This window comes from Furipterus horrens, unplaced genomic scaffold (assembly GCF_987537825.1).
Source record: "Furipterus horrens unplaced genomic scaffold, mFurHor1.1.pri manual_scaffold_1, whole genome shotgun sequence".
Taxonomy (NCBI): Eukaryota; Metazoa; Chordata; class Mammalia; order Chiroptera; family Furipteridae; genus Furipterus; species Furipterus horrens.
The window spans coordinates 72,154,916-72,181,444 of NW_028327171.1; the positions used below are offsets into that span (position 1 = coordinate 72,154,916).

A 26,529-nucleotide genomic window follows, 5' to 3' on the forward strand; every position below is an offset into this window, starting at 1 on the left:
TGATAGAAGTGATTTTTCTTATTATTGTATAATATTAAGCTTTAATGGAAGGAGGAAAATTAGAGTGTAGCTGGGGGCAGATCTTTGTTACTTGTTTTAGGCCTAATGAACCTTGAGCTTGACTAAATTATTATAGAGTTGAGTTAATTATGAAGGCGAGATACAATGGTCAGGAGAGAATGAAAATACTGTAATGTATGGAAGAGGCCATTGTTGAGGGTGAAGAGGTTGAGTTTGCATTGCTAAGTGGGAAATTAGCTTTAGCAGATGAACATGCTTGTCTTTCAAACAAGAAAAATGAAGAAAAGTACAAATTTACTCTATAGTGTCAGAAAACAAATGGATTTTAAATATAAAGCTTCTATTGCATAACAAACAAGAGAAATGTAAGTGTAGTAATGAAATATGCAGGCTTTGCTTAAAATCAAGTCTTTTCACTGCCACTTATTCTCTATAATAATAATGAGATTCTGAATTGATGAGTTCTTCACTTATACTGTAAGGTGATGAAGAGAGCTTACACGGGTGTTGGGAGGTTAAGTGAGATTCTTTGAAGTGAATTTCTTAGGAATTTCCTAGTGCAAAGTATTAGGTTATTATTTTTGTACTGTTATTAATGATTTTTTAAATTTAAAGCAGTAAATTTGTAAATAATTGTAGAAAGACTTGATATGGAAGAAATAATTAATCTAATTACGTAATATGGAAGAGTAGTATTCCGTTTTGTAATATACCATAGCTGTTTTATCTACTCATCTACTGATGGACTCTCGAGCTATTTCTAAATCTTGGCTATTGTAAGTAATGCTGTAATGAACATAGGGTTGTATATATTCATTCAGATTAGCATTTTGGGCTTCTTTAATAAATTCCTAGAAGTGAACTTGCTGGGTCATAAGAGAGTTCCATTTTTAATTTTTTGAGGTAATTCCATACAGCTTTCCACAGTGGCCACATCCATCTGCATTACTACCAACAGTGCATGAGAGTTCCTATTTCTCCACATCCTTGCTAACATTAGAAAATTTTACCCTTTGCAATAGCATGGATGAGCCAGGAGAATATTATGCTTAATGAAATAAGCCAGTAAGAAAAAGACAAATACCATAAGATTTCACTCATATGTAGAATCTAATGAACAAACTGAAATAACTAGCAAAATAGAGACAGACTCAAAGAGGGCAGGCTGACTGCTTTCAGGGGTGTTAGGAGTGGAGGGAACAAACAAATTTTGTTTTTGAAAGAGAAAGGATTCATGGACAACAGTGTGGTGATTTGTGGGGTAGGGAAGAGGTAGAGGTAGAAGAGGGTATAGGATAAATAAATAATAATGGAAAAATACAATAAAAAGTGGAAAAAATTGCAAAGAATTACTAAGTCAAAAAGAAAGAAAAAAGGAAGAAAGGAAAGAAGGGAGGGAGAGAGAGAGAAACAAAGAAAGACAAAAAAGAGAAAGAAAGAAAAAAGAATGAAAGAAAGGAAGGAAGGAAGGAAGGAAGGAAGGAAGGAAGGGAGAAAGGAAGGAAGGAAGGAAGGAAGGAAGGAAGGAAGGAAGGAAGGAAGGAAGGAAGGAAGGGAGAAAGGAAGGAAGGAAGGAAGGAAGGAAGGAAGGAAGAAAGAAAGGAGGAAGGAAGGAAGGAAGGGAGAAAGGAAGGAAGGAAGGAAGGAAGGAAGGAAGAAAGGAGGAAGGAAGGAAGGAAGGAAGGAAGGAAGGAAGGAAGGAAGGAAGGAAGGAAGGAAGGAAGAAAGAACTAGTATGGAAGAAGTGATTTGCCCAAGAAACATAGTAGAATGCAAGGGATCATCATGTTTTCATTTGAGATTGACTATCATAAATATGTATTCACTTCTTGGGTTAATTAAATGCTTTGGATAAGTTTAAAAAAATAATATTTTGATCAATTTGATAAATCAAAAATGCAAATACTATTTTATTCTGAAAATTATATGACAATATGGCACAAATATATCTTAATTTAAGAAGTAGATACAGTTACAGAAAGTACATCTCCAAAGAATATGCATACCTGATAAAATAAACGAACAGATACTGAAACATTTTGTCTATATTATTTTGGGGAGTGGGGGGCAAGTAACAACTTTTCTAGAAAATTGATGTTCATGTCGAGAGTTTTATAAAATATCACATTTAATTCTATTAAACATTCTGACAATTCATTCCAAAATCTTATTAAAAATTTTTTTTATTAGTATCATACATGAAAAATTAGTATTAATTTAGGTCACAAGCATATTCTGACTTTTAAATTAAAGTCAATAATATAACTCAGTAAATTATATTTACACGTTTCAAGCTCTTGTAAGTTATTGCATTAGCTTTTATTAACATTTTTAATCTTTTTTTTTTCTTTTTAAAGAAAACTTCTTCTTGTAATATTGGTTTGGTGATGACGAACTCCTTTAGCTTTTTCTTGTCTAGGAAGTGTTTTGTCTGTCCTTTGGTTCAAAATGATAGCTTTACTAGGTAAACTTGGGTGTAGGTTCTTGCTTTTCATCACTTTGAATATTTTGTGCCAGTTCCTTCTAACCTGCAAAGTTTTTGTAGAGTAATCAGCTGACAATCTTATGAGAGCTCCTTTGTAGGTAACTAACTGCTTTTGATTGATTGATTGATTGATTGATTGATTGCTGCTTTTAAGATTCCCTGTGTTTAAGCTTTGTCACTTTCATTATGATGTGTCTTGGTATGGGTTTCTTTGGGTTTGGTACGCTCTGGTATCCTGGACTTGTATGTCTATTTCTTCACCAGGTAAAACAAGTTTTCTATACATTTTCAAATTCTTGCTGTCTCTCTTCTCTTTCTGGAACTCCCATGATTGAATGTTGATATGCTTGATGTTGTCCCAGTGGCTTAGTGCACTAACCAAATTTTGTGGGAATCATTTTGTTGTTGTTGTTCTGATTGGATGTTTTCTTCTCCCTTGTTTTCCAAATCACCAATTTGATCTTGTGCTTTATCTACTCTATTATTGATTTTCTGTAATGAACTCTTAATTTTAGTGTATTCTTTACTTCTGACTAGTTAATTTTTATGTTTTCTGTTTCCATTTTTATGTTTTCTAACTCTTTATTGAAATCCCTACTAAGTTCCTTTACTCTTCTCTTATGTTCTTGAGCATTCTTATAACCAGTATTTTGAACTCTGCACCTGGAGGATTGTTTATCTCCATTTCGTTTAGGTTTTTGCTGGTGTTTTGTTCCAGTCTTTGTTTAAGATATGCTTCTTTGTTTCCTCATTTTGGCTGCCTCATTGTGTTTGTTCCTTTTTATTAGAGCTGCTACATCTCCTGGTCTTTACAAATTAGCCTTATGCAGTAGGTGCACCTGCAGTGGTGCAGCCTCCTGGGTCACCTGAGCTGGGTACCCCTGCGTGGTTTGTGTGCACCCTCCTATTGTAGTTGGGCCTTGATTGCTATTGGCATGTCAATGGGGTGGAGTTACCCCTAGGCTGCTCAGCAAGGATCACTGGCTGAGACCATAATGGAGTACCTACTGCGCAGGGGCCAGTTCCACCGAGTAAACTCATTTCATCAAGACACATGTGTCTGCCTATTCCACTCCTTGAGTGTGTCACTTGTGAAGGTGATATTGTGGTGTTTGGGTGTGATCTATAGCTGTACTCCAGGTGTACCTACTCTGGGGCCTCCCATGAAGTGCAGGCCAAAATCAGCTGCCATCTGTGACCTACTTTGGGCCACCTGGCCTAAATTACAAAGAGGTCTTCATATGCTTGCTAATTTTGCTATGGTCGGAGGTACCCAGGAAGGGCCAAGTTGCAAACTAAGGCCAGCTGTCAGTAATGCTGGGTCTGTCATCAACAAATAGTACATAGCATGTCAAGGTCAGACAATGCTTATTTAAGAGATTTTAGGAAAGTCTACAGCATGAGCCTGTAAGTTGGGAGGGATGGTGTTTCAGGTACTCACCAGAGGGTAGTGTTAACACCAAGCAGTGTTAGCCAGGTTGACTGAGGCTCAGATATGCTGTCCACCTGCCAACTCAATGTGCAGAAGACTCAGCAAAGGAAAAATAGCCTCTGTCAGCACTGTGCCTGGGGAAAGATGCCCCTTCAGCCCTTGCCCTGGTGTCAGGCAATTCAGTTTCTCCCTCTATATCCAAGCTCAGAGTGAGTAAGTCCACATAAATTTGTGCACAGGCTGGTTCACTCAGCCACAATGTCAGCTGGTTTTCACAGCCAGAAGTTAAAAGGACTTCTCTTTCTGGCATCAGAACTCTGGGCTGGGAGACTTAATATTGGAGTGATATCCCCTTGCTCCTCAAGGAGACATCCATAGCCAAGACATCTCTCCCAATTTTTATCTGCCACAAATGGGTATGTGACCAATCCATTCTATGTCTCCACCCCTCCTTACAGTCTCAATGTGCCCTCTTTATATCCTTAGTTATAGGATTTCTATTCAATTAGACTTCAGGTGGTTCTGAATGATGGTTGCTACATAGTTGACTTGTAATTTTGATGTGGTTGTGATCAAGTACCTCATGTACCTACCCACCATCTTGACCGAACGCCACAATTCTTCAGAGTGAGTTCTAAAGTTTTCATTTGAAAAGGAAATTAAGTGTTGATATTCTGAGTCTCCCTTAATTAGTTCAGGAAACATAAATATAATGTTTATCTTAAACACGATTTAAGTTTTAAAAACAGGATATATGTGAGAAATATTGATTTGTTAAATAGACTGCTTACTTAGGCTGTAAAAATCTAGAAAAATGAAAAGAATACAAATCAATCACATTAAAAGTAATGAACTAATCACTTAAATGTTCATATTTACTCTTTTTATAAACTTTAACATGGGTTTTTCAGGGCCATATTTATATCACTGACACAAAAAATGTTTTAAGTGATGAAATATTGAAAAATATATATGGAAATAGGATTTAGCATTATAAGACTTAATCAGTTCCCTTACAGCAATCTTGATTCTGGTTGTTACATGGAATTTTAAAAAAATATGTTGCATTTGTTGTTGAAAGACAAGGTAGTATTGCTGGGTAAAGCCATGCTTATTTTATCATATACTCAAGGGTATCTTTTAAGTTTCTTTGCTGCTTAACACATTCTAATTTGAATGCTTAAATTTTGTAATTGAAAGAAAAGTGCACACCCCTTTGTGTTGGTTGACTTTTATGGTGGAAGAAGAAGAGTACTAGCATATTTTTGGAACAATTTTCTATATTTGTGTGTATACATTAAATAAAACATTCTCTTTGTTGTAACATGTTATAGACCATTTCATCAACCACTATGCTTATTTATCTTAACATTTTAGATTCATGGCTTTTAAATATATAAACTAAAACATTAAGGTGAAATGTATACACAGAATTGTGGATGACTGAATTATGAACTGAACCAAGGAGAATAAAAAAATTAAGCAAGTAAAATTTAATTCATTTAGCCTTTGGTATCAGATCAGTAAATCAATGCCTTAAAGTCATAATAGCGTCCTTATTTTAAACTTCTTATTGTATAAAAGAATATTGATATGTACTTCCAATTACTTTTCAAGGTCCAGTCTTACTGTTTTACCTTATTATAAGTTTTAAAGAAATGTTCTATTTTTCTATACCAATCTATTTATCAAATACCAACATATAATTAGGTCCTAAAATTTATATATATGTTAATGAGACAATAATATAAAGTCTCAAAGGAGGTCTAAACATATGCGATGATTGGAAAGTGGGGAGGATAAGAGGGTATTAATTATACAATTTGTTAGTAATCACAGAATTTTTCATCCATTATTAAATTTTAAAGTTAAATTACCATGCAGCAATTTTGAATTGTATTGAATTTTTCTGAATCTATTGAAGTAATCATATCCTTTTTCCTTAAATAGGTTGATAAATTATATAAATTATTGCATTTTTAATTCATCAAAACTGAGTTATCTTTGCCTATCTGGAATAGGTTCTGCTTATTGTGATTAGTTAAGAACTTTAATAAATAGATAAATTTATTTTTGACATTTTACTCAGGAATTTTCTTTCCATATTTATAAGAAAACCAGTTTATATGTTTATTTTTTTATAATATTTTGTGTGATTTTTCTTTCAAGATTTTAATAGTCTTATCAACTGAGTTATATGGGTTTTTCTCTCTATTTCTTGAGACAGTAGGCACAAGGAATTACTTGAACCCTGAAATTTAGAAAAACGTACTTATTAGTTGAGAAAATAATTTTTAAGGGAGCACTTTAAAATATTATATAATATCTTTAATATTCTTAGAAGTAATTGGCTTTCTATATTTTGTTCAAGTAAATTTTGGTAATGCTATTTTGTGCAGAAATTTTACCATTTGTCGTCTAAGTTTTCAAATATGTTTATGATTTTTTCTACCTTTAATCCATCAAATATTTGCTTAATGAATCATGTGTGCCTAGCATTCTTCTATATGATTAAAAATATTTTGTATCAGACTGGAACTAGTTGTGCCAATATCTACCAGGTAAATATCAGCCCTGAGGCTATGCCTAAAAAAAGCTGTGTCCTGGTGCTTCAACACTACACTGGCAAATAGATTTTTCGGATAAGCCCCAGGGGACAGAAGTTGAGAAAAGGCTTATCCTAAATTCAATGGCAAAGTCTAAGCTGGGGCACTGCACAAGCTTTGAATTATATATTTGTTTGAAGATTTCATTAGTTTGGACTAAACTAAATCACCCTTTTAGCTGGGTTGTCATTAAATGGAGCGGGTTATGCATGGTCAGTGGAATGTGTGTAAAGTCTGTAAAGAGAAAAAAAATAGTTTTTTAGTTTGTACACCTGGAGTCCAAATTATTCACTAAATTACTTTTTTCATATGTTGAAATACGTTGTTCATTTAATTGCTGCATTTTTTAAAAATTATATGGTTAAATATGTTTACCTCGTTGAAATTAGAGGTTCTTATAATGTTTTTTTGTTTGTTTGTTTTTGTTTTGGATTTTTTTTTAATATTATATACAAATTTCTCAAAAGTAGTATTAGGATTGTCCACGTTGTCCTACAATAGAAAAAAAGAAAAACTCAAATATTGTTGATGAAAAACAACACGTTTATGTTAAGCCCATTATAGTTTCAGAAAATTCAGAAGGCACTTGAAATGCTAGGCAGGATAGATAGCGGGAGAGAGACATGTCTCACCCATTAATTCAGGAGTCTTGAGCCAGGTCAGGTAAGATTACCAGGTGTTCCAAAGATCATAAGAGAGACCATGAAAAGTGATGGAGGAGGGTGGAGGACATTTGAAATTTTGTGTGTATTGTTTCTGCTATATAGGAAAAGAAGCTTTTGAAACTGTACGTTAATCCTAAAGTCTGGGGCTGGGGCGCGGGGTAACGTAGAGTTTGGCTGCAAACATTAAAACTCCTAAAACTCAGATTAGCTGGGTGCCTGCTTGAAGCTCAAGTGTGTTTTATAAATAAACTCAGTACCTCATTTCCACTATATGCTTTTGTGTCTTGCCTGAATTCATCTCTCACAAGCAAGACAAGAACTGAGATGGAGGAGCCCCATAATTTGGGTGTCACTGGTGAAAGAAACAACGTGGCCATGAGTATTCAAATATACCTTCACAGCTAAATCTTAGAACTGGAACATACATCTTCTTTTGTCTACAGGTCAGGGGAAGAAAACACTGGGTTTTCATGAAAACAATTAAAGGCTTTGATTGAAATAACAGAAGACATTTTTAGTCAATACACACAGGCCTATTCATAGCTTAAATCTTTTTTTTTAGTTAGATGTTTTTCAAAGTTTTTATCGATATGTAGAATATTCTATATATTCTAACCACTAATACTCTTCCTGTTATTCATTATGTGCACAGCTTGTGTCAGTTGGTGTCTTGTTTCTTAATTTTGTTTAAAATCTCACCATTTTGATATAAATGTTTAATGTTATGTAGCCATATTTACTCATTTTTTCTTCTTAAAATGTAAACAGTCCCACTAATTGATATTATAGTCCAGTTTTCCTTAAGTCTCAAACCTTTTCTCAGTCTTTTTTGTCTTAACCAGAAACTTTATGAACAATTCTCACCCTTTCAGACAACGGAAATTTGATAATATTTTAAAACCTAGCTTTTATGTTTGTAGAGCAAAATAACCCAACAAAGCACTCTGTTTAAAATGTAATAAATTTATGCCTCTTCTGATGGTTGGAGAAATCAGAGACTGAAACAATTTTATATCCCATACCTCCTCCCACATAATTTCTTGAAATAACTATGTAAGAAGAAATAGAATTTGGGGGAAAATAAGAGAAATCGAAGTGCAGTTGGTAGAGAGTCATTCAGAAAAGCTGAGATACTCCTAAAACATTACCGATTTTCAAGAATGATTTATGTTTAAACTTATGATATTGAAACACTAATTAAGAAAATATTTGGAAACTAATAATTATTCTAAGAAAATATTTTAAAGAAATTCAAAGTTATATTATTATCTCTGAAAACAATGATACATTTTTTTAAAAATGGTGTTTAAACCTGTATATCTTTATAAAAATATTGAGAAAAGAGAAGAAAATGTTTGGACCCTAATATATATATTATGAGAATTTAATATGTTTTTCAATATAGTTTCTTAAGAAGGTTTAATTCTATTTACAATAATATGTTTTAATAAAAATATTATATGTTGAGTATACACATGTTTATTCATGTATTATTTCCTTTTAAAGTTCCATTTAAAATCAAGTGATGTGATCCTGAGTCAATTAAGTATTATTTGTTGTAGTTTGAATTATTGGAGTGTTTATTCTCAAAGAACAAACTGCCTCTGGGGCAGCATTTATGAATTCTAGACTGTCAAGTGGATATTTTACCACTGCTATTTTTATAATACCTTTCTTTCACATAGTATGCTGAGTTAAGTAATGGCTATGATGACATGAATTTGAAGCATTTTGTGTTAATTTACTTATAAAATGAAAAGAAATTCTTTTGTATTCTACAAGAAAGAAACTTTAATTGCACTGTAAAAGCTAGAATTTATCATCACATTTAATTGAGTCATCTGATAATTATTACCTATGACTTGTTATTTTTATTTTTTGAAGCAATTTCAGAAAAGATGTGAGATATGTGTGAAAGTACTATAGTATTGAGGCCTCTGTTGTTTTCATTAAAAGTAAGATTTCAATTTCAGTGCTCAGTACATGTTTAAGCTTCACTGGAGTTTAATAAATTATCCATAAACCCATATTTTAAAAATGAAACTTTCAGAAGTTTATTGGTTTATCTTTTATTCTTTCCAATTCATTTTTCTTCCTTATTTCTCCATCATTGTCTTACTCACTCTTATAGTTTAATTTATGTAAGTCTACTGCAATGGAAAACACATTAAATTAAAGAGAAATTATAAAAATAAAATGCCAACCTGGCAATCAATCCATAAACACCCAAAATGATTGATTTAAATTGGTAAAAATATCTAATAATAATAAAAATTCCTATGGCTATAGTAGTTAAACTTTATTATCAAAGTTGTCTATTGCACATGTTTCAATAAATATAAGTTCATATTAATCATTAAGAAGCATGATACAGCATTGTATCACATTTTAATGGTCACATCGATTGACAATATTAAAAATAAATTGAAAATGCAAAGTAATATTCTACTTTATCACTAGTTAAATTTCAGAAATTTTATAACTTAAAATAATGAAAAACTGATTCTGGACTGATGTGAATGTAACCAATAGACAGAAATATCTAAATTTGCCTTATTTCAACATTTTGAGAACACTATTTAATGAATATAGTAATAAAAAAAGATATAATTGGGAAATAAGGCTTTATTTAATTGTGCATCACAATTCAAAGAGATGAATGATTTGTTTCTATAAAAAGAACAATAAATATAAAAGAGTCAAGAGCACCCTACAATACTAATATGTTTTATCAAAGCCTTGAAAGAGGACTGGCTACTCCATCCACCTTCCTTTTTTGTTTCCCTAGAAGACAAGACATGTATAAATCCCTTCTCACCCACCCCTGAACCTTTTAAAACAATGATTATAACTCTAGAGCAACCGAACTCATGAAAAGTCAATACTAACAGAAAAGGTGAATTCTATTAAATCTTCAAACATCAAAGTTATGAAGAAATGGGACATGTAGGGCAACATCTTCAAACGTCTTGGGACAGTAAGAGCTCTAACATTTAAAATGAAGTGCAGTTTACACTAAGAAATTTTTATTAGGTATTGAATAAATATTCCACAAAAACCCAATAAAATAATATTAGATAAAAACTAGTGAGAGTATCATTACAAATCTAAGTACTACTTGTTACTATAAATTTTTCAAAAAACATTTCACAATTACTGAAGACTGTTCTACTTTGTAAGTTTACTGGTTTATTAAAAAGGTGAAAATTAATTATTCTTTTTTGAGAATACCTACTTGATAATAACATTAGTCATAGAATTCAACTTAGAATGAGTTTCTATTAGCTGACAAGCCTTATGCTATTTCAAAGTAAGCTACTCACAAAACCAACTTTTATACATATTTTATAACAAATTGTCTAAAACTATATTTTCCAGTTTAATAACTAAATTATATTTGTGAAATCATATCTAATAAAATGCCTAAAACAAATTGTCTAAAAATGCCCAGACTAATAAAGAATAAGAAACCCATGAATAATCCTTATTTTTAAGTTTTATTGGAAATAATCGGTGAAATACAATGTCTGAATATTTAGCCAACAGTTACTTGAAAGAATTAAAAGTAAGTTTTCTTGTATCTCCCCACAGATTTTAATCATGTAAATTATTTTCAAAAACTGAAATGTAACTATAGTCTTTCACCACATTCATGCTTAAAATATGCCTGTTAGTGATTTTCAAATTGCAATAGGAATAAGGTTATTTGGATATTCTCTATTATCTGTTGCATAAAAGAGTAAACATAGAGTTTGTTAATGCTATTCAGTTTTAGATATAATTAATAATATCACATTTATTTCATTAAAAATCATTGACATCCAAAATGCCATTCTTATTTTAATAGGAAGACATTTTTGCCTATCATTCTGTTGTCTCTTTCTTTTTCAAAACATGGTAAATAATAACTGATTCACAGAGAAATGATATAAAATTAATCTCTAAATGAAATGTGTGTAAAATACATTTATTTCAAAACAATAAAGAAGTGTATGATTAATTACTTACAATATGCCTGGCTTTAATATATGAAAATGAAGATGATGCAGTAGCTCCGTGTCTTTGAAATAATTCAATAGTCAACTAGTATAAAAGCTCATTATTTATTTTATACTTAGCCAGTCTTTAAAAAAAATTTTGTAAGCTATCTTGTGTAATGACATGCTTTCTTTACTACTTTAGTTTTAAAAATATAACCTATCTGAAGATGATTATAAAGTGATGCAAAGATGTGATAGACAATTAAGAAATCCCATCAGGTAATATTTATTTTGAAAGCTACTGATTACTTTTTAAAAAAGAATAAACTTTACTTTTCCCCTACTCATGATTATACATCTGAAAACAGATTTTCTCGTTGTCCTAGCCTAGAATTGAATCCTTCTCGATCTCTAAATCTGAGTTTTTCAGTTGGCATATGTGCATATTTTCAAATAATACCTGCTCGTGTATATACACCTTCCCAAATTCTTTCTTACTAAACCACAAAAGTCTGGTCTTTAGATATAGAAAATATTGTAAATGATGTAGAAATAATGTTGTTCTATTGTAATTCTATGAAGCAATGACCTGCATGGCTTTCAGACCGACATGAATTTTCTATTAGGCAGTAAAATAATTATTGCTCATACACAAGCATTGTTTTTCCTAACTTCATCCCATAATAATGCCCTGTTTTTTCAAGTTTGTCACTCCAAATATGATTGTAGATAAAACTCATCTAGGCCAAAATATTGTCAGATAACAAGACAGAAAATTTGGGTAAAAATTTTTATTTACAGAGAATTGTGTTTCTTTTTAAACTATGGCATTGACTGTTTTTGAAAATATCATTGCAAATTTTATATGTTAATAATGATAACTGGATAATAGCATGCTGGAAAAAATTGAAATAATAATACTTTATATAAGACAGGTTTGTACTCATGATTTCCATCTTTTGTAGCTTAATAGTACACTCTGAACTATTGGCTATTAGTATAGAAAGTAGGCACCTTGGGACTTCACACAGTTCTCCCAGAGCCTATTCCACTGTTCAAAGCATTCTGCAAAATCCTTTGTTGGAATCATCATCAGCTGCCGTGTCATACTTATCTGAATCTCATTAATGGTCTGAAACCTCTTCATTTTAAAGGGTGATTTTAGTTTTAGGAAAATCCAGAAGTTGCAGCGCACCAAATCTTGGCTATAAGGGGGTTGAGGTACTTGGGTGATTTAATGTTTTGCCAAAACATTGCGTGAGACTGGAGGCATAAGCAGGCACATTGTTCTGATAATGCTGCCAATTACTACTTGTCCATAGCTGTGACGTTTTGAATCATCTGAATAGTTTCCATGGAGAATATTCAAGCTTAATGAAAAAATTTATGTAGATTTGTTGCTAAATTGCTCAGTCCTTTATAATGTGATAGCCACACTACACATGCTCAGTCACTGACTACTACAGTGACATTGTCATTTTTCATGCATGCACATTTCAATCCACTCTCCTTCGCTGCCAGGTTACATTGATGTTGTGCAAATCATTCTTGTTATATTAACAATGGTTGGATTTTTCTGGACAGACCTCATTTATATATATATATATATATATATATATATATATATATATATATAATGCTAACAGTGAAAGATTAAGTGGATAATGATGTATAAAATATGTAGAGAGCAATTTCATTTGTATCAGGTAGAAAACCACCTTTCATGAGCACATAAGTATATATAAATAACATAAAAGGGTTGTAACTATACTTTTAATGGTAATTTTATAAAGTTTTCTTTATTTTTACTCAGTAGGCATTTATGGGATATTTGTATACATGAAAAACATTAAGTGGTAATTAAATTTTAATTAACTGTCAAGTGATGTCATTTGTTTTTGCCATATTTTGTTTGCAATATGCCTTAAATCACAAAATTGCTTAATCCTTAAAATTCTGGTGCTCAGATACTAATAAAAAAGTTCAGAGGGTGATGAATGTTTTCCTACAATTAGTTTAAAAGATAATTTAGGGTCTTTGACACAGAGAAGGAGGTAACAAGTGACAGTAGCATAAGTCTCATGATAATTGGGGTTTAAAAAATAAATTTTAATCCTTAAATATCCAGTTTGGAAAATGTAAAGCATGACAAGCAATAATTCTAAGTAAAGTATTTATCATCCTATTTGCTCTTTGTAAATTAAAATATTCACTTATAAAAACTTATGCAGTCAAAAGTATTCTTACAATGTGCTATGGAATGTGATATATTTGCAAATAATTTATAACATCTTTTAAAATATATTTATTATAAACATAAAATTTTATGGTTTACCCAACTGACTTGATAAGATCATAAGTCCAAATATATTCTTTGAGATTATCTGTTCTATTTTAAGTTTATATATTAAAATCAATAGTTTTATTAGTAATGTATAAGCTAAAGAATGCTATATCAGTAATAAGCAGAACTCATAATAGAAAATACATAATGGAGCTATATATTAATTTAAAGATAGGCGATTTTTAGAATATACATCCAGTTTACATGTACTATTTTTTTGAATGATTAGTTATTAATGTTATTTCTTAAATCTTCCAATGTTTACATAACAAAAATACATATGTAAATCTATATTTAAATGAATAGATATTTGAGATATATTTGTGCATATATATTTGAAACCAGGCTGCTTTATAATACAGTTATGAAATACATACCTTTATGTGTGTCTTACAGATTCTTTCATGTATGTATCAACCTACCATTTGAGTTCTATACTATGTTTTGATGGTACCTAAATTTTTTCATGAAAGTGGATACTGATACTATAAAATTTCTACTGAAGTAATTTAACAATATTCATTTACAAATTTAACATGATATATAGGTGTCATATGATCACATATTTGAAAGTTAACTTGTGCTTATATTACTAAATATAAAAGTATTTCTGTTACTCCTTTTTCTAATATTTTTATATTGAAATTAGAAAATGTCCAGCTTCTATTTAAGGAAATACCAAATAAAGGTATTAAAATTAACCTAAATTTGACCACAACAGTTATCTGAATAATAAACCCCTAATATGCCCATGTACAATGGCTAAAATATAATGTATTACAATAATATAATTTAAAGTTTTAAATTAGTTAAGTATAAGTAAAAAACATAAAACATTTAAAATTTTAGAATAACTAATACATGCCTTTGTTTTTTTTTTTTTTAGTGCAATAAATCATTTTTAGGCTAGACATGTTAAATCATATTAAACTCAAATTCCATTTACCATAATGAATTAATGAGTATCATATCATGACATTTCTTATTTCGTGTTTTACCTTAAAATTTTTTACTTAAAATATTTTTTTCTTAAAATTATATATGTTTCTAAGCCACAAAATTTCAGTGTACCATAAAGTAGCCAAATTTCAATTGGAACTGAATGGTTCATAAGCCCCAGAGTTGGCTCAACCTAGGCTAAAACATAACCATATAGAAAAACTGTACTGAATGAGTGAATTAAGTAAAGCTTATAAGGTTAGTTTGATTAAAATGAATTGTCTACTGAAAAGGGAACTGATTTTCCCAATGGGTGATGATAGGCATTTTGAAAAAAATTAAACTTTACAATCCATACCTGTTACATTTTCCCTCAAATAATAAGGCAAACTAGCTATAATGATAAATTTAAAACATTTTATTGATAATATTGCAATAATATTATTAAAATATATCTTACTTTGCATTTAAATATGCTTTATATTTATATATATTTTTTCATCCATACTAATTTGCATATTTATGTGTTCTACTAATCTGTGAATTACTTAAAGAAAGATGCTCTTTTCATAGCTGAAATACAATTCCTGAAAGAAAGGAGGAATACAAAGAATATTAGCTTACTTCATGATGTTGAAGAGATAAATATCACTGCAGGAAATGTATTGGAAAGCCTTTGAATATTCATAGCTTATTAAAGTCTATGTAGATAAAATGTCTTAGAAAGTATATACAGTACATGAAATAGCTGGGCTGTGCTTAACTCTGAAACCTATGGGGAAACAGAAATAACATCTATCCAAACAGTTCATTCTATTAAGCAATTACATTTAACTATTTTTTTTTAACTTCCTTCCAACACAACTTCAGTGAAAACACCAGAGAAAAACAAAAATTTGGAGAAACATGCATTTTGGGAAGAAAGAAAAGAAAGTAATACACCACTGTACAAGATATGTTGTCTTGTTGCTAGATATAATGCAAAGGTACATGGAGATTCTTCCTACAGAAAAAGCAACTTAGTTTCACAATGACAAAATAGCAGAAACAAGGGCTGAGTTCTAGAATCACAGATGACTCTAGATTGAACATTCCACTTAGCAGCTCATTCAAAGGATTCACAAGCACCAGTAGGGACCAGTACATCCACATAGAATGGTAACCTGAAAAAAAGAAAACAGAATAAAAATGCTAAGTTAAAATGATATATTCACCCCATATTATTATTTTTGTTTCCATCAATGGAGGAATGAATAATGAAAATATAATTAATATATATTTGTGTAGATATCCAATAATAGAAATGATAAAATCTTACATTTGTGACAACATGAAAGTATCATGAAGGCATTATGCTAAATAAGATAAATCCAACAGAGAAAGACAATGAATGATCTCACTATCTCACTTATACATAGAATCTAACATACAAACAAAAACCAACCAAGCTATAGATTCAAAAAACAGACTAATGGTTGCCACAGTTTGGGGTAGGCTGAATGGATGGAGGGGTAAAAGGTAAAAACTTCTAGTTATAAAATAAATAAGTCATGGGAACATAATATAGAGCATGGTGACTACAGTTGATAACCTTGTGTTGCAAGTTTGAAAGTCGCTAAGATTTTAAAAGTTCCAATCATGAGAAAAAAAATGTAACTATATATGGTCACAGACAGTAACTAGACACATTGTGATGATCATTTTGTAATATATACAAATACTGAATCATCATGTTGTATACTTGAAACTGGTATAATGTGATACGTTTGTTAAACTTTAGTAAAGTAAAAAACAAATAGAAATCTAAAGAACTTCTGTACATATTTGTCATGATTTAATAAACCAACATTCATTCAAAATCAGTAAAGAATTAGAAACAAAAACTTGAGACTTGTATAGCTTCTTGTTTAATGAGATTTAATTTTGAAATACAGTTTTGTATTAAGTTCTAGCACTGTTACATTTTGCTATGACCTTAGTCAAAATATTTAATTTCTTATAATATCCTAATCTCTAAAATTATAATAATAGTACTTATTATGCTATTGTTGTGAGAACTTATTTAATAATAAGTAATATATATCACAAACCTAAGACAAAATAATCACAAAATATATTAGCTTATAAACAGAGATTCAAATCCATAACAATTTAAGCCTACATAGCTTTATGATTAATACAATATTACATTTCTTTATTCATGATTTAGAGAAAAAGTATACCTAAAAAACTCACTATCATGTTTAAAAATATGTTTTGACATTATTTGACTAATAATGTTCAAGAAAATGCAGATTGTTAATACAGTGATAAATGATAAGATAATGAAGCAGAATATTTATAAGCCATAAACATCAATTAAGTTTAAAAAACAGGAAAGAAATTAAATTTAGCATCACAAAAATTTTAAAGCTACCAATCATAATTGTCAAATAGGCAAAGATCTTCAAAATGACTATTTCTTGGAATGATAGAAGCAAGATAATAGAATAGGCACCAAAACATTTTTGTTCTCCAACCAAAAACAAGAAATCTAGTGTAGACTGTTGAAATTAAGTTTGAAAGAACTCAGGATATAGTCAAAGCTTTATAGTAACTAAGGGAACATTGAATCAACAAAAATTCAGTTTAAATACTGTAAGAACATTTTAAGAAAAAAGAACTAAGGGAAACCATGAAAAAAATGTATCAACTATAGAAAATATCAATATAGAAAAAGGAATTATAAAAAGGAAACAAACACAAATTCTGAAGTTGAAAAGTAAAATAATTGAAGTTAAGAATTCATTAGAGGGGTTAACATCAGATTAGATCAAGCAGAAGCCAGAATCAGACAATTTTAGGGAGGTAATTTTAAGAGGACACTTGAAATGCACCAGTATGAGCAGAAAAAAACAGTTCTTAGAACTCTAAAAGATCATCAAATACTTCAACTTATAGAGCATGTGAGTCCTAGAAATACAAGAGAGAGAAAGTACTTTTTAAAAAGAGTACTTAAAGAAATAAAGGCAGAAAACTTCTCAAATTTGCTGAAAAATATGAATCTATACTCCAAGAAATCAATAAAATAAAAGTAGAATAAGCAAATGCAAACAGAGAATCTTAAAAGCATCAAGAGAAAAGTATCTTACTATATACAAGGAATTCTAAGTATTGTTAACACCCAATTTTATATCAGAAATTATAGAAGCTGAAGGCCAGGGGAATACTATGTTTGAAGGGCTGAAAGGAAAAACAAAACAAAAAACTGTCAAGTGAGAATTCTATATCTGGGAAAACTGTTCTTCAAAAATGAGAGTGATATTGCAAATAACCTAAACCTAGGTGAATAACAAAAAATAATGCACAAGTATATAAACAAAAGGAAACAAAAAGAGAAAATGGTTAACTTAAAAAATTTAAAACTAGGTACTTCCGGCCAAGATGGAGGTGGAGACAGATACTCTGTGTTTCCCTCCACAACTAAGAAGGAATACAAATACCTCAAAACTAGAAACAAACAGAAGTTCCAGAAAATCAAACTGCATGGAAGTCCAACAAACAAAGATATAAAGAAGAAATACTCATCCAGACAGGTAGGAGGGGCAGAGAGGACACGGTGTGGTGGTGGCAGTGGCAGGCTGACAGTGCAGTGATATGTTTTAAAAAGTCAGGAGGGAACCTGGGGAGCATTCCCAGCTCCTCACCAGACCGCACAGATCCCACTCCAAGTGTTGGGGAAAATAAAGCCTCATTGCTTCTGACTGTACAAGCCAGTGGGCGTTGGTCAGAGGAAAAAACTGCAAGTCTCTCAGCATAATCCACTTGTTTAAAGGGCCCCCATGGTCCTAGAAAATTCTCAGACCCATTCACTCTGGGAATGATCAGGTCAATAACTAGGGAGGCACCAGTCCCATATGGAAGTGCCTGGAAAGGGGGCGAGTGCTGGGGGAACAACATTGTCCCCTCTAAGAACCCTCTCTCACATACAGTGCCACAACGTAATGAAACACATAGCTCTTTACTGATGAATCCCTAAGGTTTCACCCTTTACAATGTAACAGGAGTGACAGCTCTACCTAAGACACAGAGGCAACCAAACACAGGAGCCTGTCAAGATGAGGAGACAGAGAAGTATGGCCCAAAAGAGAGACCAGATCAAGGTTCTAGTGCGAGAACTAAGTGGCTAGGAGATAGCCAACCTCACAGATGCAGAATTCTAAACACTGGAGATAAAGATGCTAACAGGCTTGACAGACATGCTTGAGTATGGCAAATGCATAAGAGAAGTGAAAGCTATGCTAAATGAAACAAAAGAGAATCCACACAAAACCAATGGCAAAGGGAAGAAAATTGGGGTTCAAATCAATGATTTGGAACATAAGGAAGAATAAAACAGTCAACCAGTACAGAATGAGGAAACAAGAATTGAAAAAAATGAGGAGAGGCTTGGGAACCTCTGGGAGAACTTTAAACATGCCAACATCTGAATCATAGGGGTGCCAGAAGGAGAAGAGGAAGAGCAAGAAATTGGAAACTTATGTGAAAAAATAATGGAGAAAAACTTCCCAAATTTGGCAAAGGAAATAGACATACAAGTCAAGGAAGCATGGAGAGTCCAAGGCAAGCTAGACCAAGAGGGGACCACACCAAGACACATCGTGATTAAAATATCAAATGTGAAAGGTAAAGAGAGAATCCTATACGCAGCAACAGAGAAGCAGAGAGTTACCTACAAAGGGGTACCTATGAGACTATCAACTGATTTCTCAAAAAACACTTTGGAGGCATGAAGGGACTGGCAAGCAGTATTCACTGTGATGAAAAGCAAGAACCTACAACCAAGATTACTCTATCCAGCAAAGCTATCATTTAGAATGGAAGGGTGATGAAGTGCTTCCCAGACAAGGTGAAGCTAAAAGAGTTCTTGGTCACCAAGACATTATTATATAAAACATCAAAGGGACTTACTTAATAAAAAGAAGATCAAAACTATGAACATTAAAATGACAACAAACTCACAACTATCAACAACTGAATCTAAAAAATAAAAACAAAATCCAACTAAGAATAGGAACAGAATCATAGGTATGGGGATCATTTGGAGGGTTATCAGCTGAGAGGGGTCAGGGAAAGAAATGGGGAAATGGTGCACGGATTAAGATGCATAATTGGTTTGTACAAAATAGACAGAGGGAAGTTAAGAATAATAAAGGAAAGGATGAAGCCAAAGGACCTATGTGCATGACCTATGGACATGAACTAAGAGGGGTGGGATTACTGGAGGGAAGAAGGATACTGGGCAGAGGGGAGAAAAGGAGAAAAAAAATTGGAACTAGTGTAACAACATAATCAATAAAATATACTTAAAATATTAAAAACAAAAAAGGCAGAAATGGAGGAAATGAGTGACCAAAGATTTATGATAAACACAGAAAAATTAGCAAAATGGTGGAAGTTTCTCCTTATAAGTTATTAATTTTTCTATAAATGGATTAAAACATACAATCAAATGTTGAAATTAGAAGAGAGCATAAAAAATCCAACTACATAGTATCCACAAATGACTCACTTCAGATCCACAGACAAATAAATATGAAAGATAGAAAAAAGATATTCCATGAAAATAGTAGCCAAAAAAGAGCTGGGTAGCTGTAATAATACCATTCAAATAGACTATAAGGAAAAAATAATCCAAAGAAAAGGCATTGTATACTAATAAGGAGGTCAATTTATCAAGAAGATAAGGCAATTATAAAATTTATTAACTAATAAAAAAAAGTTACAAATATATGAAGGAAACATTTACAAAAGTAAATGGAGAAACAACCAGTTCTACAATAATAGATGAAGACTTCAAAGCACCACCTTCAATAATGGATAGTATAGGCAAACAGAAGAATAATAAGCAAATATAGAATGTGAATGACACTATAAAGCAACCAGACCCACTAAACATATCTAGAGCACTCCACCCAGCAATGGTAGAATACACATTATTCTCAAGTGCAAATGGAACATTCTCTATGATAGACCCTATGTCAGGGCAAAGACAAATCTCATCAAATTTTAAAAAACTGAGAACACACAAAGAGTATACTCCTACTATGTTAGAATAAAACTAAAAATAAATGGAAGGAAAACTGGAAAATTCAAAAATATGTGGAAAGTAAGCCACAAACTCTTAAAAATCAACATCAAAGAAAAATTACAAGGAAAATTTAAAAATAGAGTCCAAAACAAAACACAACATATCAAAACATATAAAACGTAGCAGTACCACTTCTCAGAGGAATATTTATAATGAGAAACACATTAAAAAAGAAAGATCTCAAATCAATAATCTAACTAGAAAGAGAAGAACAAAGCAAACCCAAAGCTAGTAGGAGGAAAAGTTAATGAAGATTTAAGCAGAGATAAATAAAATATAAAATACAGGAACAATAAAAATATTCAGTAATACCAAATTGGGGTTCTTGAAGCTTAAAGATAATTAACAAATATTTAGCTATGTTGACAGCAATAAAAAGTAACTAAAATAAAAAATAATGTTAGAACTAATCTGCATAATTTTAGAATTGGTCACCTAGAAGCAACTGATGATGCCATGCATGGTGCAGATTTTATCTTAATGCCCACTGGAAGTGGTAAGTTTGTGTTACCAGCACCCTGCCTTTGTTTCTTTTGGGGTTACTATTGTCATTTCTCCCTTGACATCACACTTGGAGTTGATCAAGTCCAAAAGCTAACTTTATTGGATATTCCAGCTATCTACTTAACAGGTGATAAATTTGATTCAGAAGTTATAAGTATTTACCTCCAGTTATCAAGACCCAATTATAAAACTTCTATATGTAACTCTAGAGAAAATATGTGCAAGTAACAGAATGTACCTAATAACCTGCATGAGAGGAACTTCTTGGCAAGATTTGTTATTGGTGAAGCATATTGTGTCAGTCAGGGGGGACATGATTTTCATCAAATTTACAAAAGAATGAATATGCTTCACCAGAAGATTCTCTCTGTTCTGGCAATGCCTCTTACCGCTACCTAATTCCAGGCTACAGAAGGACATCATACTCAACTAAAGATTCTCAGACTTCAGGTGTTTCACATGAGCATTACTATTAATGCTCATAATTTGTAACACCATGTGTTACCAAAGAAGAAAAAAGGTGGCATTTTATTGCTTAGAATGGATCAGAAAGCATCACCCATATGATTCAGAGATACTTTACCACCTCTCCAGGAGGGAATGTGACACAATGGCTGACACCTTACGGAGGATGTCACTGCTCTTGCTTATCACAAAGTAGTCTCAGTGACTCTGGAAGAGACAAAGTGCAGTACAAGTGGATAAATCAGGATGGCTGCCAGGTTATCTGTGCAACAGTCGTATTTGGAATGGAGAGTGACAAACCCAATATGTGATTTGTGATATGCGTGTCTCTTCTTAAATCCACAGAGTGTTACTACCAAGCATCTAGCAGAATTGGAAGAGATGTTGACATATTTTCTGGCCTGCTTTTCTATACTTATTAAGATGTGACTAGACAGAAGTGACTTATTCTGATGGAAAAAGATGGAAACCATCATATGAGACTCACTACAATAATTTGTATAGTATGGTACATTACTGTGAAAATATAACAGAATGAAAAATACAGCTTTTGGCTTACTTTGGTGAAATTAGATTTAATCCTAATTTTTGTAAGAAATATCCAGATGTTTCTTGTGATAATTGTAAAACAAAGGATCATAAGATATGAGATGTGACTGGCAATGTAAAAAATATTGTAAGTTTTGTTCAAGAACATGCATAGTTCATTGCAAGAAATGAGGAATACAAAACCTGTAGAGATTTACTATGAGTATACCGATTGATATTTTCTTGGGGAATAAAATGCAAAAATTTACTCATGGAGATTTGGAAAGGGGTCTATGTATGCATGACATGATGCTGAAAGACTTCTCAAAAGCTAATACTCAGCAAGATCTTGGGTGAAGACTTCTATATCAATGCCATTGACCACCCAATTGCCTATGCAATCCGTGAAAGTAAAGCCCAAACGTGACTAAATGGCATTCAAAGACAGACTTTATGGAAACAGAAAATTTCAGGTGTATTAAAAACAAAACAAACAAACAAACAAACAAACAAAAAAGCCTTAGTGACATAGGTATCTCAGAGAGAAGAGGTGGTTAGGAAATGTCTTGGAAAATTGACAGAAATCTGCAAATCTCTGAGAAAAGTTTTTGGTATCCATACTGTAATATCTTTAACACTGTCACTCTTAAGAAGCTTGAAAATATTTTATCTTCCAATCCTAAGTTTTACTTCAAGTTGGTGACGTTTCTGAAGACACACTGGAAAAATATGGTATAGGAGTGATTCAACTATTACAGAAATACTCTGAGTGGCCATGTCCGGCTGAGGACAGTTTCCCATGAATGAGCCCCTCTTACAGCAGAGGTGTTGAGATAAATGGCAATGAGGAATTCAATGAGGAAACACCCACATCCCACTACTTTTCAAATAAAACCAAAAATGAAAGAAAGAGTAAAAGGACAGCAGCTTATCATGTTCAAAAGGAGAAAAACTGGTTTCAGTGATTGGGGTCCACTACATGCAGAAATATATCTCTATATTTAAACCCCCCAGCATAACTTGGACCAAGATCAGTTGTGCATAGTTCTCAGGTGGCATCAAGATCCAGTAGAAAAGTGGAGATTATGGCCACAGCAAAGACTGTAAATGAACCCTTTCTCAGGCTTTTGCATGCATTTTATAACAACCAAATCTCAATATACAGAGATCTTATTTCTTGTTTGTCAGCATCTGACAATATACAACTTTAAAGCTATTAGTTTCATTATACTTTTTTGTAAGTTTTACCCCTATCTATTAATATTTACATAAATGCTTGGGGTAACAGAATGAAAAGTGGAGACATTACTATAAACATTACAATGTAAAAAGATTTATTCAAGAACATTATGAAGAATTATATACCAACAAATTAGATAATCCAGAAGAATTGTACAAATTATTTGAAATACATATGTTACTCAATGTGGCTTAAGAAGAAATATAATATCTCAGAAGAATTATAAAAATAAACATATTGAATTAGTAAATAAAAGATCTAACAAACAAAGCCCAAGAACAGTGGCTTCACTGGTGAATTTTTTCAAATATTAAAGATTAATTAACTCCAACATCTCTCAAACTCTCCCAAAATTAAATAGGAGGGAACACTTTCTAATGCACTCTGTGAAGAAAGACAAGACAAGAAAAGGAAATTAAAAATCAATAGCCCTTATAAATATATATACAAAGAACTGCAACAAAATTCAGCAAAGTGAATCTAGCACTATATTAACAAAACTTATGATATTACTAAGTAAAATTTATTATAAGAATGCAACATTATTCAAAATAAGATTATCAATTTAATACATCATAATAATAGAACAACAAGAAAGAACCTATATAATTTCAGGTAATGCAGAAAGAACATTTAACAAAATCCATTTTTATGATAACAATGCTCAGAAAAGTAGGAATGGAAGTACATTTGCTCAACCTAATAAAGGATATGAAAAACCTGCAAGTAACATCATACTTAAAGATAAGAATTTCTGGATTGTTATTAGAATTGGAGCAGTTATGATAATTGTATTACATGGTATGACTGCCATAACAAAAGTACAATAAACTGAGTGGCTTAAACAATAAAGGAGAATATTATGCTAAGTGAAATAAGCCAGTTAATGAAAGACAAATGACATTTGATCTCACTTATAACAGCAATCTAATGAACGAAATAAACTAACAAACAAAATAGAAGCAGGGATATGGAAATATAGATCAGACTGAAAGTGACCAGAAGGGAGAGAGGAGGAGGAAAACGGTGTAAAGAATGGGAAGAGACTAGACAAAGAACATGTATGAATGACCTAGGGACACGGACAACAGTGGGAGCAGGGGTAGGATGGGCAAAGGAGGGCAAAGGGGGAAAATTTGAGACGATTGTAATAGAACAACAATAAAAATGATTTTAATGAGAGGAGAGATCCAAGATGGCGGAGGAGTAAGTGGAAGCTACACTAACCTCCTCCCAGGACCAGTCTGGATTTACAACTTAATTTTGGAGAAAACATCTGGAATAACCAACGGAACACTAGCTGGAAAGAAGTCTTATAACCACGGAGAGACAGAAAAGGCCGCTACATCACAACGTGACCGGTAGGGAGTGCGGAGACGCGGAAGGGCTGGCTGGGCTCACACGGGTGGCTGCTGAAGGGACTGAGAAACAGCTCAGCAGCCGGGGATTCCCCCTGAGAAGGGCAGGGTCTAAACCCCCAGCTGGGCTTCCCAGCCTACAGCGACAGAGTGGAAAGTAAAATAGTATCAGCTGTGAAAAGCGAAAAGCCACAGGCTTTCTTGCTAGCCGGAGAGAAACAGCAGGAGAAAAAGAGCTCTTAAGTGGATCACATACGAAAATATTTTGGCCACCACTTACCCTGGGCTCAAGCAGAGGGAAGGCAGAGAGGACTGGAGACACTTGGGGAGAATTTGGCACGGTGGCTTTGAGGGGAGAACTGGAGGAGCAGCTGACTGGGTCCCAGTGCTGACTCATCCCCAGTACTGCGGGTAGACCATTCCCCTCCAAGTGGCGTCAGCCTGAGGGGAAGCAAAAGCCCTGCCTACAGGAATTAAGCTGCCACACCCACAGTTCTTAAGCCTGACAGCTAATCACAGATTGAATAGATTAACAATCAAAGAAGACAGACAACAGCAGTAGATCACTGGAAGTCTCCAACAGGCTGCCTAGGGCCAGACTGGTACATGATCTGACGCCACCAGAGGCAGATCCAGGAAGTGCAGATCATTCCAAGAAGCACCAACAAACAATAGGAGTCAAAAAAATGGGGAGACAGAGAAACAACCTCCCATCAAAAGGAAAGGTAGAATCCCCAGAAAGAGTGCTAAATGAAATAGAGGGGAGCGAACTATCAGATATGGAATTCAAAACATGGATTATGGAGAAGCTGAATGAGCTCAGCGGAAACTTCAAAGAACTCCAGAAAAACTACAAGGAACTCACAGAAAATTACGTGAGCATGAAAAAGGACATAGAAGCTATCAATAAGAGCCAGGAGGAAATGAAAAATACGATCTCTGAATTGAAGAACACAGTAGAAGGAATTAAAAGCAGGCTAGAGGAAGCAGAAGATCGGATCAGCGAGCTGGAGGACAACCTACACAAAAACTCCCAGACAATGCAACAAAATGAAAAAAGACTGAACAAGACTGAAGAGGTTCTAAGACAGCTGCAGGACAACATGAAACGTAATAATATCCGTATCATAGGAATTCCAGAAGGAGAAGAAGAAGAGCAAGGGATAGAAAACCTCTTTGAAAAACTAATGACAGAAAACTTTCCTAACATGACGAGAGAAAGAGTCACGCAAGTCCAGGAAGCACAGAGGGTCCCAATGAAGATGAACCCCAACAGGCCCACCTCAAGACACATCATAATTAAAATGGCAACATTCAAAGACAAAGAGAGGATCCTAAAAGCAGCAAGAGAAAAACAACTAATAACATACAAGGGTACTCCAATAAGGCTATCATCAGATTTCTCAGCAGAAACACTACAAGCCAGAAGGGAATGGCAAAAAGTATTCCAAGCAATGAAAAACAAAGGCCTACAACCTAGAATACTATACCCAGCAAAGCTCTCATTCAAAATGGAGGGTGAAATAAGGAGCTTCCAAGACAAAAGAAGGCTAAAAGAATACATCTCCACCAAACCAGCAATGCAAGAGATGCTAAAAGGTCTGCTCTAAGAAGATAAAGAAACAGAGAGAGACAGAGAAGAACACGAGTACAAAGGGGAAAAATGACAATGAATAAGTACTTATCGGTAATAACCTTAAATGTAAATGGATTAAACGCTCCAATTAAAAGACATAGGGTAGCTGAATGGATTAGAAAGAATGACCCACATATATGCTGTCTACAAGAGACCCACCTTAGAACAAAAGATCTACACAGACTGAAAGTAAAGG

The 26,529-nt window shown here is 32.8% G+C and overlaps 1 pseudogene; it reads left to right on the plus strand.

The window, feature by feature from the left end:
• Window positions 1-3,501: 3,501 nt before the first annotated feature.
• On the plus strand, window positions 3,502-23,064 carry LOC150021281 (recQ-like DNA helicase BLM; annotated as a pseudogene).
• Window positions 23,065-26,529: the final 3,465 nt, after the last annotated feature.